This window comes from Carassius gibelio, chromosome B14, assembly GCF_023724105.1.
Source record: "Carassius gibelio isolate Cgi1373 ecotype wild population from Czech Republic chromosome B14, carGib1.2-hapl.c, whole genome shotgun sequence".
Lineage (NCBI taxonomy): Eukaryota > Metazoa > Chordata > Actinopteri > Cypriniformes > Cyprinidae > Carassius > Carassius gibelio.
In genome coordinates this window covers 8,992,348-9,009,891 of record NC_068409.1, presented here as the reverse complement: position 1 = coordinate 9,009,891, position 17,544 = coordinate 8,992,348, and the positions used below count along the sequence as shown (strand labels likewise).

The 17,544-nt window shown below is 35.7% G+C and overlaps 1 protein-coding gene and 1 long non-coding RNA gene across 2 annotated transcripts in view; both read right to left on the bottom strand.

The window, feature by feature from the left end:
* Window positions 1-17,544, bottom strand: part of LOC127970895 (testican-1-like) — a 235,333-nt gene that overhangs the window by 208,084 nt on the left and 9,705 nt on the right. The window lies entirely within an intron of this gene.
* On the bottom strand, window positions 876-8,232 carry LOC127970897 (uncharacterized). Its single transcript, XR_008156687.1, has 2 exons — window positions 7,724-8,232; window positions 876-7,628 (listed from the first exon to the last, which is right to left on the bottom strand). It is a non-coding gene; the product is annotated as an uncharacterized LOC127970897 (long non-coding RNA).

Genomic DNA, 17,544 nt, shown 5'->3' with positions numbered 1-17,544 from the left:
AAGTCATGTTGAAAATTCTGTGTTAAATTAATCTGTAGGAAATCAACGTGATGTCTAGTTTCTCCGTCTGATCTAATTATTTTAAATGTGACCACCCCCACAAGCTACGTTCGCTTTTGTTATAACAGTCGTCCACGTGAGATGCGTGGCATGTAAACGCCTTATGAGCTCTGTGCACTAAGCGTGAAGATTCATCTCGTTCATCTCGGCTACTGTTCATTTCTGGAAGAAGATGAGAGGAATAACACACAATCTACCTAAGAAAAAAATAAATAAACATAATACGATACAAAAGTAAATAAGTGTATGATGAATGCTACGAGTCTAAGAATGTTAGGACTATGTTTATTATTAATACTCTGATTGCAAATGTATTTTATAAATATATTTCTATAGATGTTTAAAGGAACACTCCACTATTTTTGAAAATAGGCTCACTTTCCACACACTTTCAGTTGTGTTTTACCGTTTTCAAATCCATTCAGCCAATCTCCAGGTCTGGCAGTAGCACTTTAGATGTAGCTTAGCATGGATCATTGAATCTGATTAGACCATTAGCATCAACCTATTTAAAACTTGACTCTTCTATAGTTACATCGTGTACTAAGATTGACGTAAAATAAAAAGTTGCGATTTTCTAGGCCGATATGGCTAGGAGCTATGTTCTCATCCTGGCGTAATAATCAAGGAACTTTGCTGCTGTACCATAGTGCAGTAGGCGCAATGATCTTATGCAGCATCTGAAAATAGTCCCCAGCTAACTTGCTGCATAATATCATTGCACATGCTTTATTATTATTCGTCCTAAATGTAGGGGAATTTACAGTTAAAACCCAAGGACCAGATATGTCGCAGTGAAGACCAGGACTCAGAGATGAGTTCAATTAATAATAATAATTTTACTTGAAGAAAATAGTTTGCAATTTCATCAGCAGAAGTCAGCTTCAACACTCTCGAAGGAGTTCGCAGGCCGCCCCCAGTACAATACAAAATCAACCACAGTTATACCCTGACAGAGGATACTAATTGCGTCAATACATGAGTCAACAAAATTCTGATTGGTTCCAAAACCTAGATAAAACTCTCCAAAGACGTATATCTGATATGCTGGACACTGGCAGTTGATTGTTTGTCCTGGGACTGTCTGAGCTTCTCCCTGTACAGACAGATACTAACACACGTACACAGAGAACTTATCTAAAATTCAAGGCTTTCTAGCACTGGCGAGTGTCTTATCATTACGGTTTGATACACACACATAGTATGTGGACATTAATCTTGAGGAAAAGAAATACAGCACACATAAGGTTACACATTTCACTCTTGCTATAACTTGATTAATAGTCAAACAAGAAATCATGTAATAAAATAATTAATATCAGTATGAAGGATATGGCAAATCGGCATCCACTCCTTCAGTCCCCCGTTTTAGATCAATGTGGGGTCTAATACCCCACATCTGGTCTAATAAGTGAGGTCAGGTGTAGTTGTGATGCATGGTCAGAATGCAGGCTGTTGGTCAACTTAAGCAGGTGCATATACTTAAGATCTCTGGTACTGGCTGACATTTCTAGTAATAAACACATTATTTTGTACAAAATACTTCCCATAATCATTCTTACTTCCCATATACATTCATCTACTTACTTAATCCCACAATATCGCCACTTGCACTAGTCTTTCTTCACATGTGAATCATTCTGTGTGTCCCTCTACCTGGAAAAGTGTCCTCCATCCATATATACTTTCATCAACATATCTTTGTAAATACCTCTCTTCCTACTACAGCTACTTCACACTTACCCTCTAAAACAAAACATTTATCCAACAGCCTTAAGACTAAATTTGCATATTCATTAACCAGATTTAACAAATCATTAAAGTAAACCGCATACACTATAACCAATTAATTTTTTTTAACCCTTAAGAAGGATATTTGCCTTATTTGTTTTCTTTTAGCATGTTTTATACAACTATGATGAATTTTAGTTAATTTGGTCATATCTTAAAATAAACTCATTACAATAAACGTATATATATTATTCTCTGGAAGCTGGGCTAAATGAATAACCACTGTTATTGCATTCCTGACATATGTCAGACCCTCAGTCACCTCACAGATACCAAATATAGACATTGCTTATAACCTAAATCCCAGTAAAGATACCCTTATTTTATGAAAATCTATAATTTTCCCCATCAATGGTACAATTATAGAGTTTGATTATCTATTTTACCCTTTCATTCCAAACTTGGTGTTAAAAACACAAAAATAAACAAACCAAAAATAAGTAAGATCAATATTTAGCCATCTTAAAAAAATAAAAATAATCATAATCATTATTTCCTCGAAAACCTAGAGCAGTTCCTAGTTTATTACTTAATAGCCCTTTTATTAAGTTTTACTTTCACCACGAATCCATTTGCAGTCATCATAGTTCACATGCTGCTTACACATGCATTAACCATTAACCCAAACTTGTCATTGTTAACAACATTTGATCAAAATTACATTTTAAGTATCGAAGTGTCTAACTTCAAAAATACAACTAACCTGTCCACTTATTGTCATGCATGTATTTTATTTTATACCATGACATTACTGTTAACCATACTCATTGCCTTATTATTACACTTTTTTTTTTTTTTAAATGTAAGTCTTGTCAATTATCATACCATATTACTGTACTCAGACTATATTAATGACACATTCAGAAGCAAATCCTCAATACCTCGTATTAAGTCAATTTAGTTCTCACTGTTTTGTCAGTTAGAAATGCTTACACATCAGCTACGTGATCAATGTCTTTAAAACCCTTGTTAATGTTTGTCATTTGGCAGTGATATTTATTTACTCAAAATTATTATAAACTGAAAAAGAGCACACAGATTTCCCAATACTATTACTAAATGAACAATACTATTACTTAGTTCTAAACGCCCAAATATTTATTAAAGAGACATCCTCAGTTTCTGTAAATCTGTATTGAAACAGTATACATTATCAAAAAGCCCTGTCAGTGTTCACAATATTAATTTGATTTGACTTGACCAGGTGTTCATAAGCAGCTCCATAGAGCCTATTAAAATTGTTTTGTTCAAACAAAATTTATTTATTTATTTATTTATTTTGCTGTGCTATTTCAATTAATTCAAACCTTTTGTTATGGTATTCCTCAATTAAGGGGCTATCCACACGTTTTTGTTCAACTTATCTCTGTTCTACATAAACCACTACATAAAGCTTTTGCACTATATTACACAAGCAGGATTCACTCCTTTGTTTTCCCACCAGGCTTCTTTATGTGAGGGTGCTCTCTGGATAATTTGGTTAGTGACGTAGCCAATCTGTCACTGTTTTTCTGCCATCTAAAATATTTACCTTTACCATTCAAACAACAAAGTGTTAACTTGTTAAAATTTAGACCCTCATTTAAATTTAGGCATGGATTTTAAACCCATTTTGGACGGCAAACTTAAATTTCACAAATCCAATCATATAAACACTCTTTAACATATTAATCCAGAGAGTGATTTAAATCAGCATTATAAAAGACAAAACAAGTCATTATTACCAGTAGCAGACAGAGCTGGATAACCAATCCACTTAAAGCTCGTCCCATGTTCGGCATTGTCTTTTCATTAGTTTCACTCAGAATTACCGACTTCTGTAAAGTAATTTCACTCAACACATCTGTAATGATAAAACACTCATTCCAGAGGTTAGTAACTCAATTGAAACAAAACAGGAACAGAATTGTCCCCCAAAAATTTATAGTAGCCATCCTCGTGCATGCACATACTTAACACATTAATATTTTAACAGCTCATATTTAAGGTTTTCCTTTTGGTATTAAATCGGAAGGATTTAAACTCAAACATTGTCTGTGCATTTTACCAAGTTTGTACCTAATCTCTTATCTAATCTCAAAGTTTGCCTGTTCATTAATGATTTTTATTTTGAGAAAAATCAGCTGGGTTGTTTTGGTCTTAAAATTATTGCTCTGTTTTGGTTACTCTTTCTTAGCAGGCCAATAATAGAAGAAGAGCACTATCCCTGCCTCCACTCAAGCACTCTCTCTCTCTCTCTCTTACTGTGCAAAATATTATTTATTTATTTATTTTGACAATTTTTGCCAAACTTTAACTTAGACTATAATATAAAATTCATTACAACATATAACCCTAAATTATTCAAATAAGTTAAAAATGTCAAAGTTTCTAGATCTAAAATCTCAGTTTAAACTGTATAAAATACATAATGCTAGGAACATTTCTTTAAGATTATTTTTACCTTACATGCTTAATTCCCTTAACCTTTGTTATCTAAACCATCTCTTGATTAAGCAGAAGCAGTCTTCATTTTTAGCCACCACCATATCTTGTTATCATCTTGTGTCATGCCTAATGACCTGCATGAGTAAAGACTATGATATAGACATATTAGTTCAATATCATTTTAGCCTCATAAGAAATTTTTGTCTCAAAATAATGACTATCATCACGTGGTCTCAGATGGTTCTTGACAGCCCATTGCCATTAACTCTTTATAAATAAGTCTCTTTTCCTCAGGGTGTGATCCACTGGCATAGTTGCATCAAGTTGTGGACGCTTGTCACAACAATCAGTCAAGGAATGCGGTTGCTAGTGATCAGGTCTGGAGGAGCTCACATTTTGAGGCAGATTGCTGTACTTCATACAGTTCCCCTCTTAATGATGCTCTAGGCCTATCAAGCATCCGCTCAACTCCTCTACCATCTCACATATAACACCTCCCTTCTGGGCAGGTGCCCAGTGGCGGTGACCCCCTGCCTTAGGTTGTCCCCTATTGGCCAGAAGAGGATCTTACCCGTCATTGAGAAATCACCTCATGCACACTGGTAACCACTCTTTCCCGTTGCAACATCCTCGACAGTCTTCTTCCAGAATCCAGTATTTCCTGCAGCTTAGGAAAGGTGCACTCAAGAACCATGAGAGCCATTGACAGCACCTACTAGTGTTAAAACATTGAAAAAGTTTAATCAAACTAATATTTAATCGCTAAACTCAATTGGATACCTCCAAACTATCATGCTGAGATTACTCAGTGAATTTATTTTTCACACCCGTCCATTCATTGTAATTTTCTGTTGCTTCTGTAGCTGCAGCCATCAGGCCCTGTATGATGGTGGAGACTAAAAATAAGACAGATAAGTTACTGGTCATAGGACAAATAGCAATACAACTGTTTAACTATTCAAAATTATTACATCTATAGCTCAGGGTCTGTATTATGATTTTAAAGACCTCATGTCTCTTCAACAATTGCTCCTAAATTGTTATTCATTATTTTTATAATCTCTTATTTCTTACATGCATTGGGCAGTTGAACATTTAACTACCAATTGCCCTCTTAATGCATTAAATCTGAACTCTTTTTATCATGTCCTTTAGCATCTCAGTGCCTATGATTTGACTGAAACACTGTGCTGTACTATAAATATCTTATCACTTAAACATAAGCTCAGATAACGGCATTTTAGCTTACTTTGAATGAGAGAGAGAGAGAACTCTGAGGGATTCAGGACTCGTAACAATGCATTTTCATTCATTTTTAACCTAATTTCATCATACTATCATTTTACAAAACTTGTCAGAAATTATATGCATTTTAAAAATAAACATCTTTATATTTGTATTTTTACTTTATTTTCGCAACTCAAATGTTTCTCAAAGTTCTTTGCAGTCATTGTCATTACTTTTACATCAACTTGTATTTATCCATTCACTTAATTCTGGCCATGGCTTCTGAATTTCAACATTGGTTTTAAATCTGTCAGAGGTTATCTGACCCAGGTATATTACTTTGGGTCTTGCTAGCATGCTGTCTTCAAAGTTACTTTGAAACCCCCGTTTATGTTATTGTTTACAACTTTATCATCTCATAAACAAACAATAATTTTCTTTTCTCTTCATTTTATTTTATTTTATTTTATTTTTATGATGCTGCGTGGCTGCAATTTTGCAATCCAACAATAAAATTAATCTTTTGGCCAAACATTAGTTAATATAGGAATTACAAATTTTCCACTCAGAACATGTCTCTGGTACTTTTACAGCTTAAGCCAGAATCATGGTGGGGGCCAGCATGAGATAAAACAATGGCTTCATTGTAGTCAAAGCAATTTTATCTTTTAAAGCAAAACATAAGCTTCTAAGTTTTTCCAAAATGCCACTGCCAATTTGTGTGCCTACAGTTTTTTTTTTTTTTTTTTCACTAACCCAGAATTCTGTTCAGTATTCCTTGTCAGGACTTTCAACAATTATATAGGAACTGGAACAGGTCTTATGATATCATTCTTTGTCATTTTAACCTTCTATGCACAGAGAATCAGATTAAATCATCACTCAGTTACTTCTGGGATTATTTTTAACAAATCGGCACATACATTTATAAATGTTTATTTCTCAGGTTCTTTCTAAGTTTAAAGCCAATCAAGTTTTTGTTTTAACATTACAATCAGAATTAAAGCTCAGACTGATCATTCTTTAAATGAATTCAGAGAATATATATATATTTTTAAAGTCAGAGCTTCAGAGCCAAACTGTTTACAGCATTTGCTCTCTTCTGTTTCATTATTTCTATCAGGGCTGACCAGGTTACCTAATTTGTCAGTCATATATCTGTCATAAACCAAAAACATATTGAGGCGGCGATCTTACCAACAGCACTTGACTTCTGCGTGATGAAATTGCAAAGTATATTCCAGAATTTCCATATACTGGTCCGATCCAATCAGGGTCATGAAAACTACATTTTAGCTCTTTTGGGGTTGTTCCTGAGGCATCCCAGATCAATCAATACTTTCCCTTTGCATATATCCCTATATTTTTATAGGTGCACATATGAATTATCACTATTTATTTTTAAACACTAATTTTGGATACTCTTTTCCCTAACCACTGACCTGGCCTATTTCTAAGCTCGGGGCGCCCCCGTCTGTAATGGTGGGTGATCGAGAGTTGGAAGAGCGAGATACGACTAGAACCCCCGTCTAGCGTCTTACATTCTTCTCGGGATTTCCCATACCCCTACTTTGGCTTAACCGGCCGTAAATGCACTGCCCTTTATGGCCTCTCGTGCTTTTTGGCTCTCTGTGCTTGACCCAGCACTGCCTATTTACGGCCCTATGTGTCCCTTGTCCCTCGGTGCTTGACCCAGCACTGCCCTTTACGGGTTCACATGCCTGTTAAGAATGCGTTTTTGTCCCCCCCTGGACTGTGCACACCTAGAAACAAATTTTTACGTCTCTCTCTAAGACCTATAGGTGTGCACCTGTTCCCTCTGTAACTGTACACATCTCTAAATATCTTATATCAAGACCTACCGATGTGTACTTGTACCCCTTATACTCACAAGGTTACTTATTTACAGGTATATTGTGACACCAATTTACCTACTCCACCCTGGAGCTGGTGTCTACCCCCTCACGTCTGAGTGAGTCTATCGTTCCTCCTTCTCTCGACCCCCTCCACTTACAGACAGTTCCTAACCAATAATATTAAATCTAAAATCTTTCCTACCTTGGTTTGATGATTGATCAGGGATGTCAACAAAGAACTATTGCCCGCCGATCCTCCACCATTAACTGTAGGGGAATTTACAGTTAAAACCCAAGGACCAGATATGTCGCAGTGAAGACCAGGACTCAGAGATGAGTTCAATTAATAATAATAATTTTACTTGAAGAAAATAGTTTGCAATTTCATCAGCAGAAGTCAGCTTCAACACTCTCGAAGGAGTTCGCAGGCCGCCCCCAGTACAATACAAAATCAACCACAGTTATACCCTGACAGAGGATACTAATTGCGTCAATACATGAGTCAACAAAATTCTGATTGGTTCCAAAACCTAGATAAAACTCTCCAAAGACGTATATCTGATATGCTGGACACTGGCAGTTGATTGTTTGTCCTGGGACTGTCTGAGCTTCTCCCTGTACAGACAGATACTAACACACGTACACAGAGAACTTATCTAAAATTCAAGGCTTTCTAGCACTGGCGAGTGTCTTATCATTACGGTTTGATACACACACATAGTATGTGGACATTAATCTTGAGGAAAAGAAATACAGCACACATAAGGTTACACATTTCACTCTTGCTATAACTTGATTAATAGTCAAACAAGAAATCATGTAATAAAATAATTAATATCAGTATGAAGGATATGGCAAATCGGCATCCACTCCTTCATAAACAATAATAATTTGTTTCTCTGATATAAAATGTCCTTTTTATGATAATACAAAGCATGCGTAGGTATACCATATATACACTGATATTAACATACTCACCAATGTTTTTCTTTTTTTTTTTATCTGATACCTGCACCACAGATGAAACTACACTGATATTCTATGGTAAAACAAGCTCCTTAACTACTGATGATGGTTATTTTTCTTGAATCCATGGAAAGAAGCAGCAAACTTAAATTTATCAGATATGGTTTAATTGCTTCACTTTTTGGACAGAATCTGTTTTCAGGAATGACTCAAAGTCTGCTCACGTCTCAGTTGTTAGAACAGTGTGCTCAATAATGTGTCTTTGACCTTCATTATGCATGTTTTAATTCTACTCTGTTGTGAATAAAATACAAACAATAAAAATAAAAATAAAAACATTATTTTCAATCTCCTCATATTCTTTCTTACCTGCCTTAAAGTCACAGTCCCACTGATGGGACATTATATGAATATTCATGGACACTGTCACTCTGTCACATATAGGCTTTCGATCACCAAATATGTCTTACAATTTTTAAATCAATATTTTGTTTTCTGTGAACGAGTAAGCAGAATGATTTTCACAACATTCTGAAGTAAATATTCTAGCCTGCAAGACTGAATACTGAGAACTCTTATTCAGAACTATTCAGTATGGGTCCAAAACTTACTAACCAAGCATATATATATATATATATATATATATATATATATATATATATATATATATATATATATATATATTATTTATTTATTTATTTTCAGAAAAAAAAAAAAATATGCACATCCATCTTGCTCACATATTATTTTAGCACAGTTTGTGCTGAATACCAAAAAAATTACGTGTTGGCCAACATTATGTTATAAGTAGCGTAGCTGAAATAAGCACAAATGTCAGGGCATGTCAAAACATCTCAAGGGCCCCAAAATCACGTTAGACCCCAGATGGTTAACCCAAATCACTGTCTGATGGATCACAGAGAGAAACACCAGCAGGCTTGGGGTCAGTAAGCAGGGTTTATCTGCGTAGAGAATTATGAGCCGATGCGGGAAAAAGCAGATGGAATTACAGAATCCAGTCTTAAAAGCAGAATTTACTATTTAACATGGAATGTCATCGAATTTGCCAAATTTTGGATGGATAAATCAAGAGTAGGTCATTAAACTTGAATCAAAATGCAACAGACTAGCCCCTTTGAATTTTAAGCTGCAAAAATACTATTTGAATATGAATCCTGCATGTTGTGCATGTCTCTGTGTGAATGAATAGCACAGATGTGCGGTTTTGTTTACTTCACACATACTGAAGCGCATATGATGCTCGTGGTGTTTTCAGCCTCTACCGCCTCAATATAAGCATAAACAATCTCTAGAACTGCTCTGAGAGTTTCATTTGAGAAAAACTGTTGTCACATCATTTAGCAGGGCTCCAAACTGCAATTGGCAACTGGCGACTATAGGCTAATGTATTTACATGTTAAACTTAAGCATTCGCATGTAATGCTTTTTTCCTGAGAGATCAAAATGACAGAGACGTAAGAAGTGAAAGTGAGGAAAAGTAGCATCTATTTCATGCACAACTTGAACAAACTACAACAGGTACGCTGTCTGCTGTGTGGATATTGGCAATATCATAAATACAACTCTTTAATGCAGCAGGCGAGATCGCTTTAGCGCCTCAGTTCAAGTGGCAAGTAACCCATTTAATCTTTCTCTTTACTACCATAGTACATAATGAACATGAATTAATATCAAAAGGTAAACTATTTTATAAGAGAGCCTACAGTACAACTTACTAAAATCAAGTAAGAGTTTATTCAGTGTTTCAAACTGCAGAAATGCATAGATATGTATATGAAGCTTGTAAACATTGCAACATAATTAACATTCCCTTATAAAACAAAAATATATTGCAGTATACTGGAAAATATCATGTAATATATTAGGCATGTATTCTTATATATATTTATTTTTTTCCAATATATTGCAATATATTGAAAGCGGCAATCATTTGTATATTTTGCAATATATTATATAATATATGTATCATCAATATATTATTAAATCTATTCAAATATATACACTTTTAGAAAATAAAAAGGGAGAATAATATTTTACAATATATCACAATATATTTTAAGAAATATATTAGTAAATATATTTTCCTTTCGTAAGGGTTGACCTCAGAATAACAATTTGATGTCCATAAGCTCATCAGTCAGCTAGAGCATTTTGCTATATTTATGTGCTTGCATTTTAATATTTTTACTTCACCTGTTACATCTACAGGTGCTTCTCAATAAATTAAAATGTTGTGGAAAAGTTCATTTATTTCAGTAATTCAACTCAAATTGTGAAACTGGTGTATTAAATAAATTCAATGCACACAGACTGAAGTAGTTTAAGTCTTTGGTTCTTTTAATTGTGATTATTTTGGCTCACATTTAACAAAAACCCACCAATTCACTATCTCAACAAATTAGAAAACTTCATAAAAAAAATTTTGTGAATTGTTTGCCTTCTGGAAAGTATGTTCATTTACTGTACATGTACTCAATACTTGGCAGGGGCTCCTTTTGCTTTAATTACTGCCTCAGTTCAGCGTGGCATGGAAGTGATCAGTTTGTGACACTGCTGAGGTGGTGTGAAAGCCCAGGTTTCTTTGACAGTGGCCTTCAGCTCATCTGCTTTGTTTGCTCTCTTGTTTCTCATTTTCCTCTTGACAATAGCTCATAGTTTCTCTCTGGGGTTCAGGTCTGGTGAGTTTGCTGGCCAGTCGAGCACACCAACACCATGGTCATTTAACCAACTTTTGGTGCTTTTTCAGCATATTCAAAAAGCTAGTCAGCTGTTTTAAATACAGTATTTTTATATTTAACGTTAGTTTATCAGTATGTTTGAAAGTATATTTTTTCGATTATTGGTGATTCCATAGGCTCTCTCTCGCGCACCTGCGCGGTATAAAACACCAAATAGTTATGTTATGACAAGAACAAAGAGTCTCTCTCTTGCTCCACCCATGCACGATATTATATTGTGTATCATCGATCTCACGGGCTGACGATATGACGATTTGAAAAATGAACATATTGCCCAACACTACCGGCAGCAGTCTTTCTTCTTCTGACAAAGTCCATTTCTTGACAATCCTCATAAGGCTGCGGTTCTCTCGGTTGGTTGTGCATCTTTTTCTTCCACACTTTTTCCTTCCACTCAACTCTCTATTAACATGCTTTGATACAGCACTCTGTGAACAGCCAGCTTCTTTTGCAATGAATGTGGCTTACCTTCCTTGTGAACGATGTCAATGATTGTCTTCTGGACAACTGTCAGATCAGCAGTGTTCCCCATGATTGTGTAGCCTAGTGAACCAAACTGAGAGACAATTCTGAAGGCTCAGGAAACCTTTGCATATGTTTGAGTTGATTAGCTGACTGGCATGTCACCATATTCTAATTTCTTGAGATAGTGAATTGGTGGGTTTTTGTTAAATGTGAGCCAAAATCATCACAATTAAAAGAACCAAAGACTTCAACTACTTCAGTCTGTGTGTACTGAACGTATTTAATACACAAGTTTCACAATTTGAATTGAATTACTGAAATAAATTAACTTTTCCACGACATTCTAATTTATTGAGATGCATCTGTATATGTAAAGCTTTTTTTACCATGCCTGCTGAATCTGATTGTGAATCTAACAGACAAACAGTCAGATGACAGAGAAAAAGTGATCGAATGACAGACAGGGAAACAGATACTGTGACTTAAAACCTACTTTGTTGCCAACCATAATCTTTTGTGAATCATAGGTACATCTGAGCGCGCCTGTGATTTTGACATATAACATATCTATAACATAGACTTCTATAGAATAGACTTAACTATAGTTACAAACTCCATCGTTCTCTCTTCAGAACAGAAATCAGTCCTTGCAGCTCTCTCACTTCAACCCTCTGTTCTCATTATGCACACATTAACAGAACATGGTCAGCACAGTCATCATAGTCCCAGCTGTGAGCACTCAGTGTAATACGTCTGTCAGCATGTGCACACACACACACACACACAAACGCACGCACGCACAAACACACACTGATCATTCCCATGGGTTTACACACCTGCCTCTCTTACAGTCATGTTCCCTCAGCAATTCTGTTCAGGTTTTCTGCCCAGTCTAATGAATTAACAAATCAATAGAAACAGCCACGCATGCACACACTTGCCAAAGGTAGAAGGAACAAAATATAAAATAGCACAACTAGATGCAAAAACAAACACGCATATGTCTAGATCTGGATGCATGACCCTTCTAATGAATGACGGCAGAAAACAGCCAGCGATATGGCAGCTGATTTAGGCAGGTGTGTGTGTGTTTGAGTGTGTGTTGCAGGGCTGATTTCATGGTTGATGGAGCACAGGGTCAGGATGTGTCAAAGAAAGTGAATGAGAACGAGGGAGAAGGAGAGAGACGGAGAGAGAGAAGGGGGAAGGGAAGTCAGACGTAGGACAAAGGAGATGATGACAGAAAAGGGCTCCATGTTGGCTCCTTAAACCTGCTGGTACTCAACCAGGAGCCAGTAACATCAGAAAGCAGAGAGCAGGTCCGTAACTTAAAACCACAAATAAACTCAAAGCCCTCTCATTATAAACAGCCAATCTGAATACATTTAAATTGCTCGACACTTTGCTCAGAGGTGCAGTGTGATTTGCTTTCAGTCGACTGGCACTCAATTCCTATTTTTTGTCATGCGGTAAATCTACTCAACTCCAGCCACTCTATTTTCACCTTTGGTCTGAATGAAAATAAATGTATTTACAAATTTCCTGTTTATGAATTGTTTGCTATTCGCTAGGATTGAATTAATATGAAATTCCTCAATTTAAATTGAGGCAGTAAACGGAATGATGCAATAAATTGTTATAACTGCAATAAAACTAAATAAAAAAGAAACAATAATAAACAGTATAGAACAATACAACAACAAGTCAAATGACAGAACAATAAACTGAACGATCACTGGATGAATGGGTGGATGGAACAATAGATAGAATGATAGATAGAACAGTGGATGGATGGATGGATAGATGGATAGAACAATAAATAGAATGACAGATAGAAGGATGGATGATGGATGGATAGATAGATAGATAGAACAACAAATAGAATGACAGATAGAAGGATGGATGGATGGATGGATGGATGGATGGATCAATAGATAGAATGATAGATACTGTATAACGATGGATGGATGGTTGGATGGACAGATGATAAACAGAATGGTGGATGGATGGAACAACAGAAAGATACAATGATAACAGAACAACAAAACAATTCAACAATAATTCAAACAATAGAAAGATGGATGGATCGATGGATGGATGATGGATGGAACAATAGAAAGATACAATGATAAAAAGTACAGCATATCAGTCAAACAATAGTACAATGGATGGATGGATGGATATAAAGGAATAATTCTTCATTTCCCAGAATGCATTACCTACATTAAACTTCTTTGAATTGCAATTGACCGTTCGCAAAGAGTTTGATTGACAGTTGATCTGACCAATCATAACACCAAATCCGCCATCTTGTCTGACTGCTACGGCCAGAAACTAACAATAAATGACATTTTCTGAAATTGTGTTTTTATTAATGTCTACACTTACCCCAACCCTAAACAATAATGCAAAAACTGTAATTTAACATTATTATTATTGTACAGCATGACAAAAAATATGCTATATTGATGTGCACATGCCTAGGAGTTTGATGCTGTATTCCAACCACAAATCACACAAGAGATTATATTAACTTCGGTAGACTTAAACTTGAAAAACGGTGTGTTCCACGGTTTAAATAAAATATGTTCTGATGTTCTTTCATTTTCATTTCGTGCTTTAAGTAAATATGAAAAGACGATTGATTCACGTGCCACTTAACTGAGGCAATACAGTGGTCTGTCATTAAAGAGACACATTTTTTATTTATTGTTCAATTTCTTAACATTTTGAAACATTTTAAGGTGAGGTAAAGGTGTTCCATACCAGAAATTACCTGCTCTGTCTTGTCTGTCGGTGTATTGTCAGTTTCCTCTTTGATCTGCAATGTATTGTTCACTGTGTGAAAACATGATGTGTAGTGTGAGAGCGGCACTGTTTGTCAGAGATACGGTCAATTCAGTAAATTTCTCTTCCTGTCATTTAAATTCAAATTTCAGTCTATCCCTCCTGTGAATTAAGGCCAGTTCAACTCAAATTCTTAATATTGAACTGAAACGGAGATAATTCCTCAATTCTAAATTTTGCCCCATGCTGGCACAATTCTACCAGTCATTTAGAGGGTATGTCATGTAGTAATGTCTGCTTCCCACAGGTATGAAATATACATTTGGAGATAGCTGGGTGGAAAACCTTCCTATTACCCACTAATAATATGTAATTTAACAGTATTTACATTTATTTAAATTTATTTTAATTACATAGGCTACTGTTACAATTAATTTCATACTAATATTATGCATTATTATATGCATCGAAAACTATGCAAAATTACAGCATTTTAATGGTAGAGTCTCAGTGAATGAAATCTATATATTTAATAATATATGCCAAATAATGTTCTTAGTCACGGAATGGAACAGTTAAGCAAAGAGAACCGTTCAGCCCAATAGTGGAAAAGCAGCTTATGAATCGCCCATGAGTGAATGTCATGATTCAGTTCATCTGGAAGAGAAGACAAAAATGCCGTAGACCTCAGGTGTGTGGGAGAACTTTAAATTGAATGAGGACAAGCCAAAGGCAGTGTGCCAAATATGCGATTTGAAACTGAGTTTTGTAAGTAGTTTTGTAAGTAGTATGAGCTGCTTTTATCCGCCATGTTAATCAGTAATTTTACACATTATTAAAACATGCACTTAATTTGCTTGTAAAATACTTGCCAATACAGCAGCCACAAAAAAAAAAAAAAAAAAATGTACAATAGCCAAGCCTAATAATACTTTGTCTATATTAAAAGTATTGCTCTTAACAGAGTTGTTTGTTTTGTATCACTAGTGCAGTGTCTGTTCTTGGATCATATAAGGACTGCCCACGTGAGGCGCGCCGCTTCTGGCTCGTACTGTTCTGTAGTTTATTAAAAGTTTATTAATTCTGAATGTGTTATGTGTGTCCATATTGCACCAAAATGCCACACTGCACTCCCTTGGGTCCGCAGCAACACACCTGCCACACGTGAAGTCGACTATATGAACAGTTTTGACATAATAAAAATTCAAACTGACAGACACACAGATATTCTTGCCTTTATTAGAGAGAAACATATGTTTAGCCATCGCTCCGAAGCTTCGAATATTCGGCGTTGATTAATGCCGAGGCATCGAAGCTCGAAAAAAATTAGACAAAAATAAAAATTAACGTGATAAACAAGCACCAAAATAAAAACACCAGGACTCTTATTTTGTAATGTATATACTATTGCAGGCTGATCCTTCAGATGAGAGAGAAAATTTGCATTCTTACAACCGTCTTAAACATTATATAAGAAGACATTGTCATAGATCATCAAATCGAGTTCACAAACAATTACTTGGCATACATGGGCGCTATTCATTGATTGAGAATCAGTTTGAAGCAGTCTGAAGCGCTGTTGCATGAGAATGTTGAAAGCCTTACATTTTACAGTTTGCGCAAATCTCTTTTTATTTGCGACTGAAGCGCCAGTACTGTCGAGCCATCTTTGTCTGTGAAATATCCACCGTGTCTCACAGTATATACTTGGGCGGCCATTAATATACCTGGGTTGGCCCGCCCAAGTAAAGTCTCCATATGTGAAGCACTAAATGTAGTCAGCTGGGTCATTATTCATCTCTGAAGTGACTGGAAATGCAGGTCTGACCTGAGAGAGGTTCACAGATTTTCTGCACTGACGTCAGCACTATTTCCTTTGAAAAGGAGCAACAGAAAGCACAACTAAACCAGAAACAGAAAGACTGAAACTCTTAAGACTCCGAATCCCAGTGATTACAGTAAATCACAAGCCGCCTTTCCTCTGGAGAAAAATAGAGCATCAACAAAGCCAAAATTTCCAGCCTCTCCTCTGCTGTCCTCAGCGCTCCTCTCGTTTAGATGGTGAGCAGTTTCTCAGTAATGAGGCTCATTTACATGGCAGTCACAGCGGCCCCAGAGGATCCATACCACACACACATATACAAGGTCTCTCTCATGATTGTGCCCTTTGAGCTCTCGCATAAATGACTTAAAAGGACACCGAATCGAATCAAATTGTACTGTACAGTCAGTATAACGCCTCCTGAATTTGTACTTTTCAAATGATCAAATGATGGTCAGATCTCTGACTTCCAAATGCGGCTGTTTTTAACTCTGGCGAACAATTGATTTTTGCATTCAAAACTCACTTTAATGATGCCTTCATGAATCTCATACACTTAAATCAATGGAAAAATAATATTTCCATCCTTTAACAACACACAGCTGCACAGCACAAACCTAAAGCATTTCATTAATGAGATTTTAAAAATCAGCCCTCCTGTTCACATCCAGACGTTCCTGCTGTAATCTCACCTCTACTGTCCAACCACATCCAATTCAGACCCATCAGCCTTTAGCAAGGATAGTCAGTCCTTCACTCCTAAAAGAAACAAAGTCAATTTTCTTTCCTGCGTTGATGGGTTTCCTTTTGAAACAGGAAGTTTGGCAAGAACATATTGCTAGATGACTCATGAAAAATATTTGTTCAGTTTTCCCAGAGGAGAAAGACTGAATTTTTAATGTGTAAATCTGCTGAAAGTTAATCTTGTCCATTTATGAGTACACTAGCAAACAAATGAACTCAAAGATACAGACACAGACTGGTCTTTAAAAAGTAAAGGCTACGATGAGAAGCAAAAGGGTTTTATTCTGCATAAATGAAATTGCCTAGATAAACGTAGGCTATAAATTACTGGTCGACCGTTGACAGCCGAAGCCAATGCCGATATCTTGGAGAGCAGGGTGGCCGGCAACCGATATAAAGTCAATATATATATTTTTTTATTTAATATTTATACAATTTTAAATCATTTGATAATGGATTTAAAAAATAAACATGTATAAATAAACATGCTTATACTTTAAATGGCAAATAATTTTTCACAAATAAACAAATATTTACAAAAAATATAATTACAGAGGAAGTAAACACTGTTAACAACAAGTCACTCAGTATTCTGGGAAGATTGCAAGCATTGGGATTCACTTTTTTTTTTTCAAATAAA